The 16,939-nt window shown below is 41.2% G+C and overlaps 1 long non-coding RNA gene across 1 annotated transcript in view; it reads right to left on the reverse strand.

Moving 5' to 3' along the window:
- Positions 1 to 6,633: 6,633 nt before the first annotated feature.
- Positions 6,634 to 16,939, reverse strand: part of LOC108882535 (uncharacterized) — a 39,342-nt gene continuing 29,036 nt past the window's right edge. Inside the window, exons 3-4 of the long non-coding RNA XR_001960807.2 lie at positions 7,756 to 7,826; positions 6,634 to 7,454 (exon numbers count right to left, since the gene is read on the reverse strand). This is a non-coding gene — a long non-coding RNA (uncharacterized LOC108882535). The remainder of the gene's footprint in view (positions 7,455 to 7,755; positions 7,827 to 16,939) is intronic.

Below are 16,939 nucleotides of genomic sequence, written 5' to 3' on the forward strand. Positions count from 1 at the left end.
GTCTTCACCTGTGACTGAACATTAACTGATAAAATGTTCTGCAGATTGACGGCCACTGGCTCCAAAAAATCCTTTTTAGATCCCATCACTTTACTCTTCAGGCTGGCAGGAAAACCTTTATCAGGAGAAGTTTGAGGACATGTTCGACCACCTCCACCCCTCCTCCACCTCCACTCCTCCTCAGAACACTAACAAGCCTAAAAACAAAGAGAGGAAACAAAACCTGCGTGTCCTTGATTCACGAGGCAGCGCCGAGTACAGCCGCTTCCCTCCCATCAATAATCCGCAGTTAATAATCAGGAGATTAACTGATATCAGGTGTGCAGATGACTGGCGGCTGAAAACAACTGAGGATGATGGGAGGAGGCAGCAAAGCACAGCTCCCCCTCCACCTCCTCCCTCCAAACATAAAACTAATTAGAATTGATTTATTATGGATCAGGTACCTTATCAGGTGAGAGAGGGAATTACCATGGCGAGCCGAGGGGCTGCAGCGGGTCGCCGCTGAATGGTAAAATCAATCTGAGTCGACTGCACCTCATCCCGACGAGAACACAATTAAAAATAAAACGCTTTTCACCGACTCATTATCATCCAATAATTCACATTTTCACATGTGAATTTCTTTCGGTAAATATCAGCGTTTCTCCGGATGCAGCCACGGTTTAATAACCAGAGGAAACTTTGCATCACTGAGTGGTTCTTCCTCTCAGCTCCTCTTCTTCCTCCTCAGCCTCTTGTTTTTTCGGCGGCTGGCGACGGTTCAGCAGCTTGTCGAAACCCCTCTCCAGTTCCGGCTCCTTTTCTCTCTCCCTGGGCAACTTCGTAAAAAAACTTCATCAATATGTTAATGACTTAATCTTTAAACACTTAAAGAAACCATTAATAAACATTGATTTGAACACTTGCCACCAGTGACTCACATTAATCCAGTGCAAACAGCTGATACACAAACTGCAACGGAGGAGCAATTTGTGGAGGATTACCAATAGAAAATGGACGTGAGAGACATTGATCACGCTTTCTGTGATGGGGGGATGAAACGAGGCCGATTCACGCCGTCAGAGGACGAGTCACCTTTTTTCTTCTTGTTGAGGTCAACAAGCTTTTTTTAAAAAGGAGAAACTCCCTAAAATAGAAATCACATTATTTAAGAATTCACTCTCAGCGAGGCCACCCACACACGTTCAATAATTAGATGCTGTTTTTATCCCTGTGATCCACAACAACACAAAGACGGTCAAACTAAACAGACAAAACAGGCTAAAGGCCAACAATCAGCCATGTTAGCGTCACAGAAAAACGTCGTTTTAAGAGTTCTTATTTCTTTAAATCGACATAAAATGTTATGTACAACTACACTGATCGTTCCTCTGTCGCTGTTTTCCTTGGACATTAGCTAGCTAGCTAGGTACGAAGGAGCATGATGTTCCTGCGTACAAAGCTCTGATTGGCTGTTCTTAAAGGAGAAAAAAATGCAGGTGTTGCATTCAGGGACAGGGTGGAAAAACCATGAGATTTCCAAAAACTCCCATGTGATTAAAGACTCAACATTCAAAACAGACGTATTTTCACAACATTCCTGCTTTTTGTTTGTTGCTTTCATGTGACTCCAAAAGTATATTTGACACTAACAAAGATTTGAAGATTTGAAAACTTAATTAACAACTTGAATTGCAGATCTAGCGCATTACATTACTGATTTCAACCAAAAAAGTAATCAGAGTACTCACATCTGATGTTGTGAGACAATTAAAACTGAAATAACAGTCCTGCAGGAATGTGAGCATGCACAGACAGAAATATGAGTCTGAGTGAGAAGAATTCAGTTTGTATCTCAGTGACTGGAAGTGCTGGGCCTTCAGCCAAATCACTATTAACCAGAAAACACCAGCACTGAAAGAACAATACCCATAGCAATACACAGATGTAGGATTCTCTTTGTCGGGTTACAGATTCGATTACAGACCTCACACGGGGGCAGGTGAAGTCGAGCGGACGCTGCCTGACACATTTATATACACAGGAGAGTGCTTCAACACACCGGCTTCCTTTGGAGGACTGAGGTGGATCTGAGGGCAGATTCTTCGCTGTAAAGAGGTTTTTGTGAAGCACTTCAGGACCGTCGAAGAGCATCCCCTGTACAACAATGTGGACCCGGAGCTCAGGTTTAACGCTCAGCCACCCAGGTGGATGGATGACACCTGTGCCGGTCCAGAATCTGAATGAGTTACATCCACACTGAGTGATTCCACAGCTCATGATTAATGTCCTGAGTCGACATTAAGAGCTCGGTGGAAGTGGTGCTGTCACATATGAAGTGATGCAGAAACTAATGGTGTGGTGGATGAGTGGGTGCCTACTTTAATCTAAGGGATTGTTTTTTCTATTAAAGGCACAATATGTAACTTTTCTGCATTAAATATCTAAAATCGACTGGAACTATAAGCTCATTTTGTTGAGCTGCGTTCTTAAATTATCAACGATGTTTCCAGCATCGAAACTGACTTTTTAAAGATCTTTTAACTTTATTTGAGTCGTCAGACGTCTGGATCTGAAGTTATCAGAGCAACAAGCTGAGCTAATGTTAGCAGCAGCTCAGCTCTGCCAAACTACATCAGAGAAACACTGATTTTAACATGAAACAGCTTCATTCAGAGTTTTAACTGGTTTTAACAGCTGCTCTGTTTGTTTTAAAGAGGAGGAGACCTCTGAGGAGAATTCAGCTCCTGGTAAAAACCTAGCACAATCCCAGTGTGCTGTTTATAAAATTAAAAACAAATTCAGTTATTCTGGTGTGAAATTTAGCTGCAGAATCCAGATTCAGATTTTACAGGTGGAGCCTGGGTCTAAGTTTATTAATTAAATGAATGACACACAACCAGCTGTGCTGCTGTTGCTGAGCTCCCGAGTCATGTTCTATTTATGCAGTATTTTCTACCATTATTTAGCATTTAAATCTAATTATTTTTTGTGTTTCCTCTTAGGTTTTTCTCCTGTGACTCTTATAAACTAAAATATCATGACAGGTTTTAGTGCGTTGCACCATGTTTGTGCTTTAAATTGATGATTTCAAGCCAAAAATTCTGCATGTAGACAGAAAGATGAAATAAATTCAAGCAAAAGTGGAAAAGAGGATTTGACAAAAAACCCATGAACTCAAGGTCCACTTACTAGCTTTTCCAGAGCTTTCATCGTCAGCAGATGGAGTTTGTTCGAGTAGAACAGTAAAATAAAAAAATGCTCATGTGTTTTAAGATGATACATTCATCATATTTTACAGCTGATATCAGTAGAAACCTGCAGAGATTTAAATAACTACATTTTAAAGACTGATGTATCATATTTTATTAAATTCCTGTTCCGGCCAATGACCCTGTAACAACACGACTTTAAGCTTGGTGGGGAAATAAGAGCGAGCGAAGGGTTGGAAACAAAGACTGGAGTTTTTATGGAACAGAACAGGAACGGGCGACAGGCCAAGAGATTTAAGGCTGCTCGGTCAACTCGACCCCTCGAATCACGACCCCGAGGAACAAACCCAAAAGCCATCGCAGACAACAAGGCGCTCTCGGATTTGCCCCCCACCCCCAAACCACCACAAAAAAAAAAAAAAAGAAAGGTCTTTGTGCTTGTCGGGAGCGACGAAGCCTCCATAACCAAATAAGATTAAGATCACAATCTGAGTCAGTGCTACATTAAAAAGATAAGGCTAATGAGAGTGGCCTGCTCTCTCTCTCAACACCGTTACCTCTCATCACCCGCTGATTAAAAACAGGACATTTTCTGAATAAAGGAAGAGGAGTGTATTTGTTTCTCGTCTTTTTTTGTTACCAAGATCACAGATATCACTTTATCTCAATTTACTGGCCACTCTTTAGCATTTACCTCAGTTTATTGTTGGTTTTTGAAGCAGGAAACAGCTCTATAACTGCAGCAATTGAGCAGCAATTATTATATTTACCCACATCCAGATTGTCCTAAGAAGGTTTTCTTCACCTGCTCAAATAAATATCTCAGGGATAACACCTTTGGTACAAAGCTAAAATCTCCCAGAAGCCCCACAGACATGGATTTAAAGCCCTTGTTGTGTTGTTATAGTACATTTTTTCCTGTTTGCTTTAGATAACAAATCTTTGGTTGACCCCGAGGGTTAGGGGAGCATTACAAATTAATCCCAGTTTTAATAAGTCTGTCTTAAGCCTGGGATCTTTACTCGAAAAGAAAGAAAGAAAGAAAAAGGGAGGGAGGACGGGGGGAGGAGAGAAGAAAGGGATCGGAGAGGAAAAGAAATATATTAAACCCTGTGATCACAGGCAGCTTTTCTTGTTTGTTATCCCTCCGTTTTACCTTTAATCCAATACTTGCTAATCCAATTTGTCTTTCGGGCTCTGACCCTAACTTCTCCTCATCTTACGGCTTTCTCTTAAATATGCCTGAGCCTCCAGAGTTCAGTGACCGCTCCTCATTTCACAGCCCCTGCAAAGCGTACGTCTGCTGGTGGCGGTGGTGAGGATATATGTAAAAGTTTAGGGGGTTATAACGAAGAAAAAAGAGGAAATCGGTGCATGTTGGCTGCTCGTGACGCGAGTATTAAAAGTAAAGAGGTTGTTTTAGACAAGTTGTAGCTTCAGCCTGAATATGCATGAAGAACCATAATCAGATCTTGGGCAGTCACCCACTGAAGGGGAATATTGGGGAACACAAAGGGATTGATTTAATTACTTGGAGTGGGCCTGTGCTTTGGAGCCGCCTTGTTAGGGAGGGAGTGAAAAGGCTGGCAGTATCCTTGTGCTATTTTTGTGAGAGGAGGGGGGTGGCAGTTGCAGATGGTGGGGGTACGGAGGTAGTCTAGCTTCTTAAGTCACCAAAACTAATCCCGAGTATAAAGCTCTCCTGATTGAAAGGACCTGCATTGATTGCCAAAAAAAAAAAAAAAAAATGGACATAGTGCATTCTGTGTTTAACGTCAATCTGGCCAACATTCATTCTGCTCAATCGCCCTCTCTCTGATTGTACGACGCTATCTCGCTCTTATTTTCTCATTTAACACCTTTTCGTTGGGTTTTTTTTTTTGCCTGGGGATTGTTGCTAAACCTGACAGAAACGTTTACGATTGGCTGAGCGCGTTGAGATTTGTAGAAATGCTACAAAAACAAGCGATTTAGCCTCATAAAGCTCTCGTAAAGGAAGAAAACGATCCGGCTTGTTATGTAACTCCACTTGTTCCCTTTTTCGTGAGGGTTGGTATCTTAGAACAAGACGCAGAAAATAAGATTTTTAGATTCAATAAAAGGTTGAGATTTAGTTTCGTTGCCTTTTAAAGCTTTTAACATAAAAAAACGACCTTAATCTACCTGCTACAATAACGTAAATTAATTACAGACGTGCGTACATATTGTCTTTATTCGAGGACCATTATCGGCGAGTTTCATCTCTTGTGCGCTGTTTGTCTTTGTCTGGAAATGATGACAGATTCAAGGGTCTTTAGAGGAAAACAAAGCACTTGAGATATTTTGAAGACTCCAAAGCAGAGCTCACCTGATAGATCCCTGAGAGGTGTTTTCATCAAAAGCCACCCCCTCTTTTTCCTACCACATAGGCTCAGACAATAAAGCCCGGCCGAGTGGATTCTAGTGCCTTGTGCTCAACAGGCACCGGTGACAACGAAGCCCTTAATCATCTCATGACAAAAGCCAAAAGGCATCATCCTATTAAGCAGTGTGCTTCGCCGCTAATATGAGCTACTGCCCGGGAACCTTTCACAGGGCGCTGTGCTATTAAAGTGCTTCTGAACCAGCCAGCGGGAACCTAGGCCCATTCACCTTTCATCTGGGAGCCTGTTGTTTGGCGGCTATAGTGGAGGCCGGCTCAAGATGTTAGTGATCTCATTACAGCGGTTTGTGAGAAACAGCCTCCAAATTTGAGCATCTCCCTCCCCCCCTCCTTCCTTCCCTCACCCTTTTCAATTTCCCCAACCCACGATTCTCCCTGCGTCAAAGGCTTCGCCCTTGCGTGGCCATAAATTGATTATTACTTCAGGTTCGCAAATATGCCATTTTCCTGAAAAGTTTACTCATCCACACCCCCTGTAGCACTCTCTTTCTTATCTTTTTTTTTTTTTCCAGGGGGGGAGGTGTACTGAATGGGCGGCCAGGTTGAAAAGCGAAGAGGCCCCCGGCGTCACAAAAAAACGTTCAGATTTCTCATTTAGTTGTCTTTATGCTGCGAGCGCCATGTGGTCCTTGAAGGTGTTGAAAACATGGGAAGCACCGGAGGGATCAGAGCAATCTCATTAGCATTCGCTCAGAATTGGAGTGGCCCGGCTGCATTGGCGAAGCCGAGTCCTCTGTCGGGCCCAGAGACCAGCAGCCTCTGCCGCCGCGCCCTCCGCCTCTTTGTGCCTTTGTGTTCTTTCAAGATTTTTTTTGTCACGTCGGGCCTACGGCGGGATGTTGCCAAGAGGATCATGGGAAAAGACAATGTCAACACTATCCTGGATTAGGCTAAACTATCCAGCTAGGCTAAACTAGCTAAACTCAAGTAATAAAATCTGTCGTCTAAGACGCCTAAATTCTCAATGGCCCCAAAAAGAAAGAAAGAAATTGTCTGTAGCACCGTGTTTTTGCGTTTTATTCCACCAAGTGTGTAGTGTTTGAATTCATCCAGTCCCTCTTTAACTGTAGTCAAAGTCAAACCTAGCTAACTTGCTAACAGCTTGTTTACAGATAATCGCAGACTGCTAACAGAAGTAGTTGTAGGGTAGATGGAAGGGTTTAGCTCCATAGAAATGCAAAGTTTGGATTTAAGGTTAGTAATTATAGATATTTAAGTTTAGGTAAAGGCTTGTATGGTGTATTATAGTCTGCCATATTTGCTCTAGGGTCAGCTAGGCTAACTAGCTAAACTCAGTTGGTACAATTATTTGTCAAGAAGCCCTAAACCCTCAGTCCCCCCAAAAAAGCACAGTGTTTCTGAATTTTAATAAATCAAATTTTGATTTTGAATTCATCCAGCCCCCCATGACTTTAAGAACTGGCTAAATAGAAGTAAAATAAATTTAGCTAACTTGCAATGAACTGTGCTAGCCTTCAGAATAGTAGCTTCATGTCTTCAGGATTAACAGCTATAATTTCCTATTTTCCTTCACACTAGCCAAAGAAACAACCTGACAAGGATGTTTTTTCAAAGGAAAAATAAAAGCTACATTTGCCTGGAGTGCCTGCTGATGGATTTATATTTCTCCGTTCCTCCTGGGAGGGTTTCCTGAGCACTACAGGCCTGGTTTCAGCTCCAGCTCGGGCTCAGTTTCCCACAGCGACACCTTGGACCTGCACAGAACAACCACAGCCCTCAAGGTCACCTCCACAGGAGCTGCTGAGCGACGGGACGCCACCATCACTGCCTCTCCATCGCCTCCCAGTCAGGAAGATTTTCACACGTCACAGTTTCAGCTGCAGTAAAGATTTGTTTAATTCAGGCCTTTTCTGGTAGAATACGGGGGCTCTGCGGACCGACGTGAAGTGGCTAACTGATGTAGTGAAATGTGTAATGGATGTGCAGGTCTCAGAGGAAAGGTTTATCTGCTAAATCCCAGCAGTTGGCCCTGCTATCGTGGACAATGACCCTAAATAATGTCAACAGCTCATTTCCACCAGAGCAGGGTGGTGGGGATTGGGAGGTGTATATAAGCTGGTGGTGCAGCTCAAAAACAGGTTGATGTGATTGATATGAGGCCATTTCTGCTCCACTCACCACATTACATCGGACAAAGCAGCGGCTCCAGATTTGATTTGAAGATGCTGAGTCAAGGATTTTCTGATCATCTGCGAAAAAAAGAAAAAGAAAAACTGTACTAATGTTCAAACTTTAATAAAATCAGAGCAGATCTGCAGATGTTCTTAGTTAGAAGTGGGGAAAACAACAGAGTTTAGACAGAAACTACCACATATTATTCATTTCAATGCTTTTTCTGGGCCTGGCAACTATTCCCAGAATTTATTCATTATTAGGTAATTTTTCAAGCAAGGATTTGCTGCTTTTTCTTGTCTTAAATCTTTGGACAAAGAGCAACAAGAAGCCATCGTCTTCGTCTTTTTTTACTGTTTTATAGAGCACATGTTTAACTGATTACACAAGAAAACAGTTGATGTTGTTGGACTGTTTGTGGTCAGTGCCGACTGCTGCTTTTGACATTTTCCAATCAGCGAATCAGTCAATCGATATTTTATTTTTTTGCTAATTTGGTTAAAAAACGCTTCATTGTGGCTTCTCCTCCCGCCCCCAGATTAAAGTCGGGAAGACGGGAGAGCGAGCAAATCCAAAACACTTGAAAAATGTAGTCATTAGCGTGGCGCTACATTCTTTCATTACCGAGTTTATCGGAGCAACCAGCCATAAGGCGCAGGTTCATGCACCCTTGAGCACAAAGACTCAAGTTGTTCTACATTTACAGAATCATTTAACTTCTTTAATTATTCTTTAAATTACAATTGCAAATAAAGAGCGCTGCCCGCGGTGGTTATGCATGGCCTGCAAAAAGAGCAACATTTTTAATGATTACTTTTTTCACATCGAACCAAACTAATCTCCCATGGACAAGAAATGAATGAGAAAGGGAAGATTTTCCTCTGCCATTCTGCTTTAATGGAGGGTGCATCAGTCATCAGGCACAGTGACTGTTCTGGACCAGATGTTGCAGAACTCACCAACAATTGGGCTGAAAATAGAAAAGGAGCCGGGGCGGGGAGGTTGGAATAAATTAATTGCTAATTTCTCAGTCTTTGATGGAATTAGGCTCAGTTCTTTTCCCCCCTATGTGCTGTGTGAATGTCCATGCGTTAAACGTTTTTTCTTCTCTCGCCACCCCCCCATCCCCCCATCCCTCCCTCCCCATCTTCTCGCCTCTCGCCTCTTTGCTTTCCTGACGGTTAAGGGCCACCCAGAGGAGAGTGAGTGATGCAAAACCGAGGAGTAATCCCTCTGTTTATTTCGGCTTCGAGGCTCGGCCCCAACCTCTGCCTCTATTATCCCGGAGGATTTAAGGCAAACTTTCATTTATTGGCCCCGGCCTCCGTTCTCCACCCCCCCACCCTCGAGCTCAGGATACCCCCTCCCTGAGCCTCTGTCCCAGTGTGAGCGGATTTGCATACAGCAACAATGCGTGTTGCCGGGGCAGTGGCCAGTCGGCGGTGGGACAGGCCCGTTTGCTCGGGCTATAGAAGAATGTGGCCTTCGGGGGGGAAGGAGCAGCACCTGCGAAGCCTGGCCCCGCCGCCGCCGCCACCGCCCGGCCTCGCCACGCCGCCGAAAGACAGCAGATGTACTGCAATCTGGACACTGACTCTTTTTCTTCATTCACACAAATGAGCAAACAGCAGGAAACGCTCCAAAAAAACATTCACACATGAGCTGCTGAGAGGAGGGCGGAGCCTCGGAGCTCACCTGCTCAGCTGCTTTACCTGTCTGGAAGCTCAGGAGTCTAATATTCAGCCTACATATTCTAATAACCAGTATTTAAAGTAGGGCTGTAATGATTGATGGATTAACTGATTAATCGATTAAAGTCAATATTTTCACGTGTTTTTTTGCTTCTGAAGCTGAAAACTGAAAATAAACTTGAGCTTTTCACACTTTTCACCCATTTTTCAACCTTTTCTGAACCGAACCAAAACCAATAATCAATAAATAAACACTAATCATAATAATGTTTACTGCAGTTTTCACCATAATGTAAACACCAGTAATTACACACATGTAGATTCACCAGACAACAATAATAAGTAATGCACAAACAAAATCAGACATTACATTAACTCAGATGAATCACCTGATTAAATTTCATTTAAATCTGATTTTCATACTAAACAAACAAATACATCATTTTTGTCCCAGTCAGAGGACAGGAACCATTACTGTAGTTTACTGTAGTTTACTGTAGTTTACTGTAGTTTATCACTTTAATTTCCTTCTTTTCTCACACAAAGAGAAAAGATGAGTTCAGTCCATGTTATTTCTTTATGTGGTGTAATGCTCCTTTAAACAAACTGTTTCAGCAAACTGAACTTCAAACATTGATTTTTTTAATGTGAAACTGTTGTACTGTGTTTTTACTGATTGTAATGATCAGGTCTGTCTGTTTCAGAGAGGAGGCCTCTGAGGAGGATTCAGCTCCTGGACCACGAACACTGAAGGAATCTGAACCTACAGATGAGCTGAGACCATATGTTCCTCAGGTCCTGGTGTTGACGGAGCAGCGGGGGGGCAGGAGGTTTCTCAATGTAAAGCAGCAGCCTGCAGGGAGCTGAAAGCCCCCCCCCCTTCAGCTTACAGGTAAATAAGACCCCCCCACCCACAACAACAGGCCTTATCTCCGCCCGCCACAGACGCACCGCTTCCCTCCCTTCTCCTGCGAACCCTCAGATGGGAGATAAAACCAGGAGAGGACGGATAAATAAAAAGCTTTTACCTCAAACTCGAGAGTCGCTTCCTCTCGTAACGTCGCCCTCTTTACCTCCAGAGTCAACCTGAGCTGAAGAGATTCAACAGAGATTCTAACTACACTACAGCTCCTGATATATTTAGAATCATCTTTACATTTCTGACATATAAGAGCTTTAAACCTCAGACTGTCAGGGATAATTCTGGTTTAATGTAAAAGCTAAAGATAAAAGCACAAAAAGAAGTCAGATACGTTTATCTGGAGAATAGAAATGCTTAAATTTTAAGCAGCAGAGAACCCAAACTTTCATAGAGACCAAATATATCCAGGGTTTTATGGAGGGTTTTCCCATGTGAAGTGTAAACTCAACATATTAAATCACATGTAACATCATACATGTTAACTGTTGTGTTTTCTTTATTATTTCTCCTCCTACTTAGAAATCAGACCAGAAACACAGATGTGTTTATGTTTGTGCAGCTTGATTCAAAGCAGAGAAGATTAAATGAAATGTGTTGTTTAAATGAGAAATATTATATATCACATATTAAATGTACAACGACAAACGTGTGCATGCAGAATGAGTCACATGTAAAGTTATGTTTCAAATGTGTTTCTATCTGAATATCTGAGGTTATTTTGTAACATGGTCCATGTTTTATTATTATCTTATATTCTTTATGTTTCTTTGTTTTATGAGACTGTGTCACATGTCACAGTCCTACATGATGTTTTTGTTTCTGTAAATATTCTTATTGTTCTAGCTGTTTATAAATGTCATGTCTATGTTATATTCTATTTTCAGGGGGCGACTCCCTGATAAATACACAAATAAACTAATTAATATTACATGGAAGAGATTTTAAATGTGTTTCTATACAGATTTATCACATGTGCCAGTATTATCTGGACTTATTTATGCAGTGTGGTGTTATTTGGTCCATATTTTGTATCATTATTTTACATTTCTTATGTTGTTTATAGTTGCGTGTTCCTTTCTTCTAGCTGCTTATAATTTCAATGTAAACAAACAATTAAATAAATGAATATTACATGGAAAAGCTTGTTCCTATGTGTGAATTTAAACCACGTGAGATTTTTTATTTGAATTTGTTTTTTAAAAGTCGACTTCAGTCTGGGTAAATATGAGATCTGATGAGATGGAGTTTGAGGCGAGCAGCTGGAAGAGGAGCTGTGAATTTGTTGTGTTAGAGGAGGCGGGGGGGCTGACACCCACAGCAGCAGCAGATATTGTCCTAATATCTGTTGACAGTCGGCTCTTCTCTGCATAATTGGCTCCACCTCCCCCATTAGCAGCGGCTGTGTTTGGCTCCCCAGGGCATGTGTTAGAACAAATTTGAGGAGTGTCATATTGCACGCATTTCAACAGGGCCAACAGGGTTAGACTCACATTAGCGTAATGAATCAATCTGCTCAGCTAATGGCTGAACTAACTCCATTACAGGACACGGAGGAGGCGCCTGAGCCCGCGGGACACGTTTCTACTCATGATACAGATCATTAAATTAATAAAGAGCTGGGAAAAACTCTAATGAACTGTCAGAAATATGTTTAAATGCATCTGAATTACGTCTTTTTTATCAGCTGCACGACTCTGGTGAAGAACTGCAGCCACAATAAAAGGAAATCAACTTCAGATTTCACAATAAAAGCCTAGAAAAATGTAAAAACTGACATTTTTTAACCTTTTTACGCCAAATGATTTTCTTTTTTTAATTTCTATTGATGGAAAACACCAGCAGTAATGAGTAACACGCGACTATGCTTCACAATGCTAAAAGATTTCCTGTTTTTGAGACTGGTGGCCTTTTTTATACAGACGCCCAGTTTTTTAAATTTATTTTTAACATTAACTACTGTTTTTAAAACTACAGGGGAAGAACTCATCAGCTCTGACGAATACGAGCAGAGAAAAGTGATAACAAATGTAGAAAAACAACCGAATAATTCCTCTTCCTGTTGAATCCACGCGGCTGTTTGTCAGATGCATGTGGATGTTTTGAAACCAAGAGGCATTTAAAGACAATAGGAAATAACAACTACTTAAGTTAAAGGGACGGCTGCTTTAGCACGTGAATGGAAGCAGATTACTGAGCAGAGATTCAGTCGGTGCTAATTAACTGATATGAGCATGAGAATGGAGGCTGCTGACGAGCAGCTGATAACCACCTGCTGAGGAAACACACACACCAATCACAGCTGATCGATTAATGTGATCGGATATCAGCTTTACATCAATAATCAGGGTACGATATCACTGATTGACTCACAGTTCTGATGAAAACATTTGTTTTGTGTTCACATACAAGAAAGAAAGAGAGGGAGAAAAACAGAAAGAAAGACAGAAAAAGAAAAACTGAGAGGGAAAGAAAGAAGGAAAGGAAGGAAGGAAGGAAGGAAGGAAGGAAGGAAGCGGGAAAGACAGAGAAAACAGAAAATAAAGAAAGAGAGAGGGGAAGAAAGAAAAAAACTGAAAGAAAGAAAAGAAAGAAAGAAAACTAAGAGGGAAAAAACTGAAAGAAAGAAAGAAAAAGAATGAGAAAAACAGAAAGTCAGAGAGATAAGGAAAGAAAGAAAAAAGGAAGGAAGGAAGCTAGAAAGAAAGGAAGAAAAAAGAAAGAGGGAAAAACGAAGAATGAAAGAAATGAGCTCCTCATTAATCTTAATTAGTCCATCAATCACTGCTTTTCTGTCGTCCACCTCTGACCAGTGTTAATAGCTTCATCAATACAAGTACATGAGCTGATCAATACACAGAGAGAGAGAGAGAGAGAGAGAGACAGAGAGAGAGAGAGAGAGAGAGTCCTCTGAACCTCACTCAGCTGTTAAACGAGTTCTTTCCTTAACGAAACAGGAAAATAACAAATGACTTCTACAACAATTAGAAATAAAACGTGACGTTTAAGTGATTTTAATTCAACTGGAGAAAACACAATGAGGAAAATCAGACTTTAAAACAACAACATGTAAATATTTAACCTTAATATCTCAGCGTCAGCCTCTGTCTGAACACCTGTTGTTTCTCTGTACCTGTGGTTGTTCAGGTTCGATCTCCCTCTGACTGAGTGAGAGTCAGCAGATTAAACTGCTGGAATCAGACCCAGAGAGTTCAGACTGAAGCTGAACTGGAGATCAGTTAAAAACCAGAGTTCCTCTCTGAGATCCAGGAAACTGACGGAAACATCAAGAGTTAGAGACAGCCACAGCAGAAGGAGAGGATCATGGGTAATATACACTGCACTGGACAGAGCCAGGCTAACAGTTTCCACCTGTTTCCAGTCTTTATGCTAAGCTAACAGACGGCTAACTGAGAGCGGCATCGACCCTCTCGTCAAACTCTGATATTAAACACTGAGACACAGCAGTTGTTTGGTGTTGAATTCTGACAACATGATTCGTTCAGACGTGTCACATGACGTGCAGACACTTCCTGGTCGAGCTTTCAGCGAGACCCTTCTAATCTGAAAATGCTGAAAGAAGTGCGACTAAAACCTTCCCCAAAAAAAAGATGGCAGCAAGGAACAAAACAGATGCTGTGTCTGTAAACAGTGATTAGACATGTATGGAATTTAACTGAACTAATCTTTAACAGCTCATACTCAGCAAGAGGTTTGTTCATATATCTTTCACAGCCTGATTTATAGAACATTTTATTCCTAAAAACATGGCAAAAACTGTCTTTTTATGGCTGTTCATGGAGCGATAAAAGAAGATATCCAAAATCCTTCTCTGTAAAAACCTCTGACTCTAATACGTCAACATAATGAGACAAGAATTTTGAACCTGCTTTTATCCAATGTTCAGTTTTCTGCTCTAAAAGTTAATGTAATATAATCACTCATTTGAGCATTTAAATCTAACATTTCAGAAAACTTGTAACACAAAAAATATGGTCTTAATGTGAGTGATGAGCTGGGTTAGAGTTAGTTTTTTATTCTCTTCATCTAAAGTTAAAACCAGTGGCCTTTAGGTAATCTACAGTAATAAACACTGGCTGAAGAGAATCTGAATAACAGCAGAGATCAATACGAAGTTTCATTTTCTAAATCCTCTCAAAATAAAAACAGGAAACACATCTTTTCCTTCAGCGTCTCGTCTCGTCCGTCACATCCAAACATCAAGACGCTTTTATTCTGAAACACCACCTGCCCCCTGTATCTGCCCCTCCCCCCTCCTCCCTGCCCCCATCCCACCAAATCAAAACCAAACCAATGCCTTTTTTTTATCTGCAGATTCTCAGACAATGCCTGGAGGATCCCGTAGCCTAATCTCCCCCAATCCCTCCCCGTCCCCCCTTTATCCCACTGTTAAAGAATGTTTGAAAGGGCGACACTGAAAACTAAAAAAAAAGAGATAGAAAGAGAGGAGGGGTGAGGTGGAGGGGAGGGTAACATCTGGGAGGGTGTATCAGGCTGAAAAAAGTAGAAAAGGGAATAAACTGCCTCATCAAACATCAAACTCTCTGTTAATAAACAGTTACATTTAAGGATTATTGCGTTTTTAAGCTTTAACATTTTAAAATTCACTTTATATGACGTGTTATTGACTTTAAAGTGAGAATAAACACATGCATTTTAAATAAAAATCAAAATCATATCAAACCTAAACACACATTATTTTAACATGTATACTGTCTTTGCTTTAACCCTCATTATTTGGCATTTACAAGCAGTAGATAAACATTTAGTTTAAAATGCAGCAGATAAAAGGAGATTTTACATGTTAATTAAAATATAGAGATAATTCTTCATTATCTGTATTGATCCACTTTCAGCTGCTCACAACTCGTCTAATAAACCATTTATTAAATGTTAATGCTCTGCTGATAAACTGCTAAAACTGCTGTTTGTCTGAGAATTACATAATCTCTTGCACAGCCTCAGATCAGGTGCATTTAGTGAACATGAATCAGGTTTTCCTTAAAAACAACCAACAAACGTCACCACGCGTCTCCTTGTTTCCTGCTTTATCTGCATCATTTCACAGCTAAACAGGCCTGAAGAATCGTCTCTTTAGTCTCTAAAAAGTCGGGGAAAGTTGCTGCGTCAGTGCGGCACTCGAGCGTCACACAGGCCGCACTCAGAGTTTGGGAGGGTATTATGTTTAAAACACTTTATTCCTCCGTTCCCTGTGAAAGATTATACTAGTTATCCCATCAAAGTTGAGTAAAAACGCCATTCTTGTGTCTTTAAGCTCTTGCATAGGAGGTCAATAAGACTCTGCCTCTGCTTACAAGCCTGGGCCGGGGTGTAATCTCACCGAAGTTACATTAATTAAATGGTAAGCTCCTTTAGCAATACGTTCCTAAAAGAACTTGGCTGATAATATACTTAAAGCGTTCGCGGGGGCTTGTTTGTTTCAAAGCCAGCAGACGTTTAGCCATGCGGCTCACGTACGACGGCTTAAAAACCTTCGGCTGCAGCCACAATGAGCGAGAGAGCAAGAGAGAGACAGAGACAGAGAGAGAGAGAGAGAGCAGCTGGCAGCAGAAGTGAAATTCAACTTATCAAAGGAAAACATATTTGTCTCAGTTTGCTTGATTTACACATTAAGACTCGCAGTTTTAGTCCCGAAAAATGAGGAAGACTTTGTGTTGGGGATTTCTGCAGAGCTGGTGATGGACAGAGGAAGTTTCTGAGTGTAATCAGAAACTCTGACCCTCTGACTTCTATAAAATAAGACACATCTACAGCTTAAAATAAAAATCAGTATCAAAACCTTAAATAGCTTAACCTGAAGATAAGATGGTAAACCAGACCCTGCTTGTGTTCGTAGAGAAAGAACAAAGATCAGTGAAGCTTATTTTATGCGACGCACTTGTGGAACAAATATCCAGAAGTGTGTAACGTTGGCGTGTCCATCACTTGTTCTAGGCTAAACGCTAACTCTGTTAAAACCAGATTTTATGACCTTGACATTTGAAGTTTCTGTTTCAAAGCTCCATCCAGTCAATAAAGCTCTCAGGTGGTTCTGGTTCTGGTCTACGTACTGTCTCCAGAGTCAAACCTGAACCTGGAACAAACTTCTAGAAAACTTAAGATCTGCTTAAACTCTCAGGTCTACACCTCCTGAGACTCTGTGTCCTCATTCAGGGACGTTATATTTTGTCTTTGCTTATACTTCATTTAGCTAAACTCAGATCTGTTGTCCTCGTTGACTCTGTTTGTGCAGTCCAGTGTTAACAACATCACAACACAAATCAACAGAGTAAAAACAAAGATGGCGGCGATCTCTGTCAACACGTTCTACAGCTGAGATCAAGATAAAAGTATCAGAGGAACAAAATCTGAAACTTGTTTTTTCTGCTCAGTAACATCAGTTGTTTGATGTGACGACAGGACGTCACCGTTCAGTCTGGATCTGTCAGCTTTCTGGATGATTATTCATCATCAGTTTGTAGCCTGTTAGTAAATGTTAGCAGAGACTCACACAGGTCAACAGGTGTGACTCCTTCGCCATCAATAACTGTCTTCCATT

Source organism: Lates calcarifer, linkage group LG5 (genome assembly GCF_001640805.2).
Source record: "Lates calcarifer isolate ASB-BC8 linkage group LG5, TLL_Latcal_v3, whole genome shotgun sequence".
NCBI classification, from domain to species: Eukaryota; Metazoa; Chordata; class Actinopteri; family Centropomidae; genus Lates; species Lates calcarifer.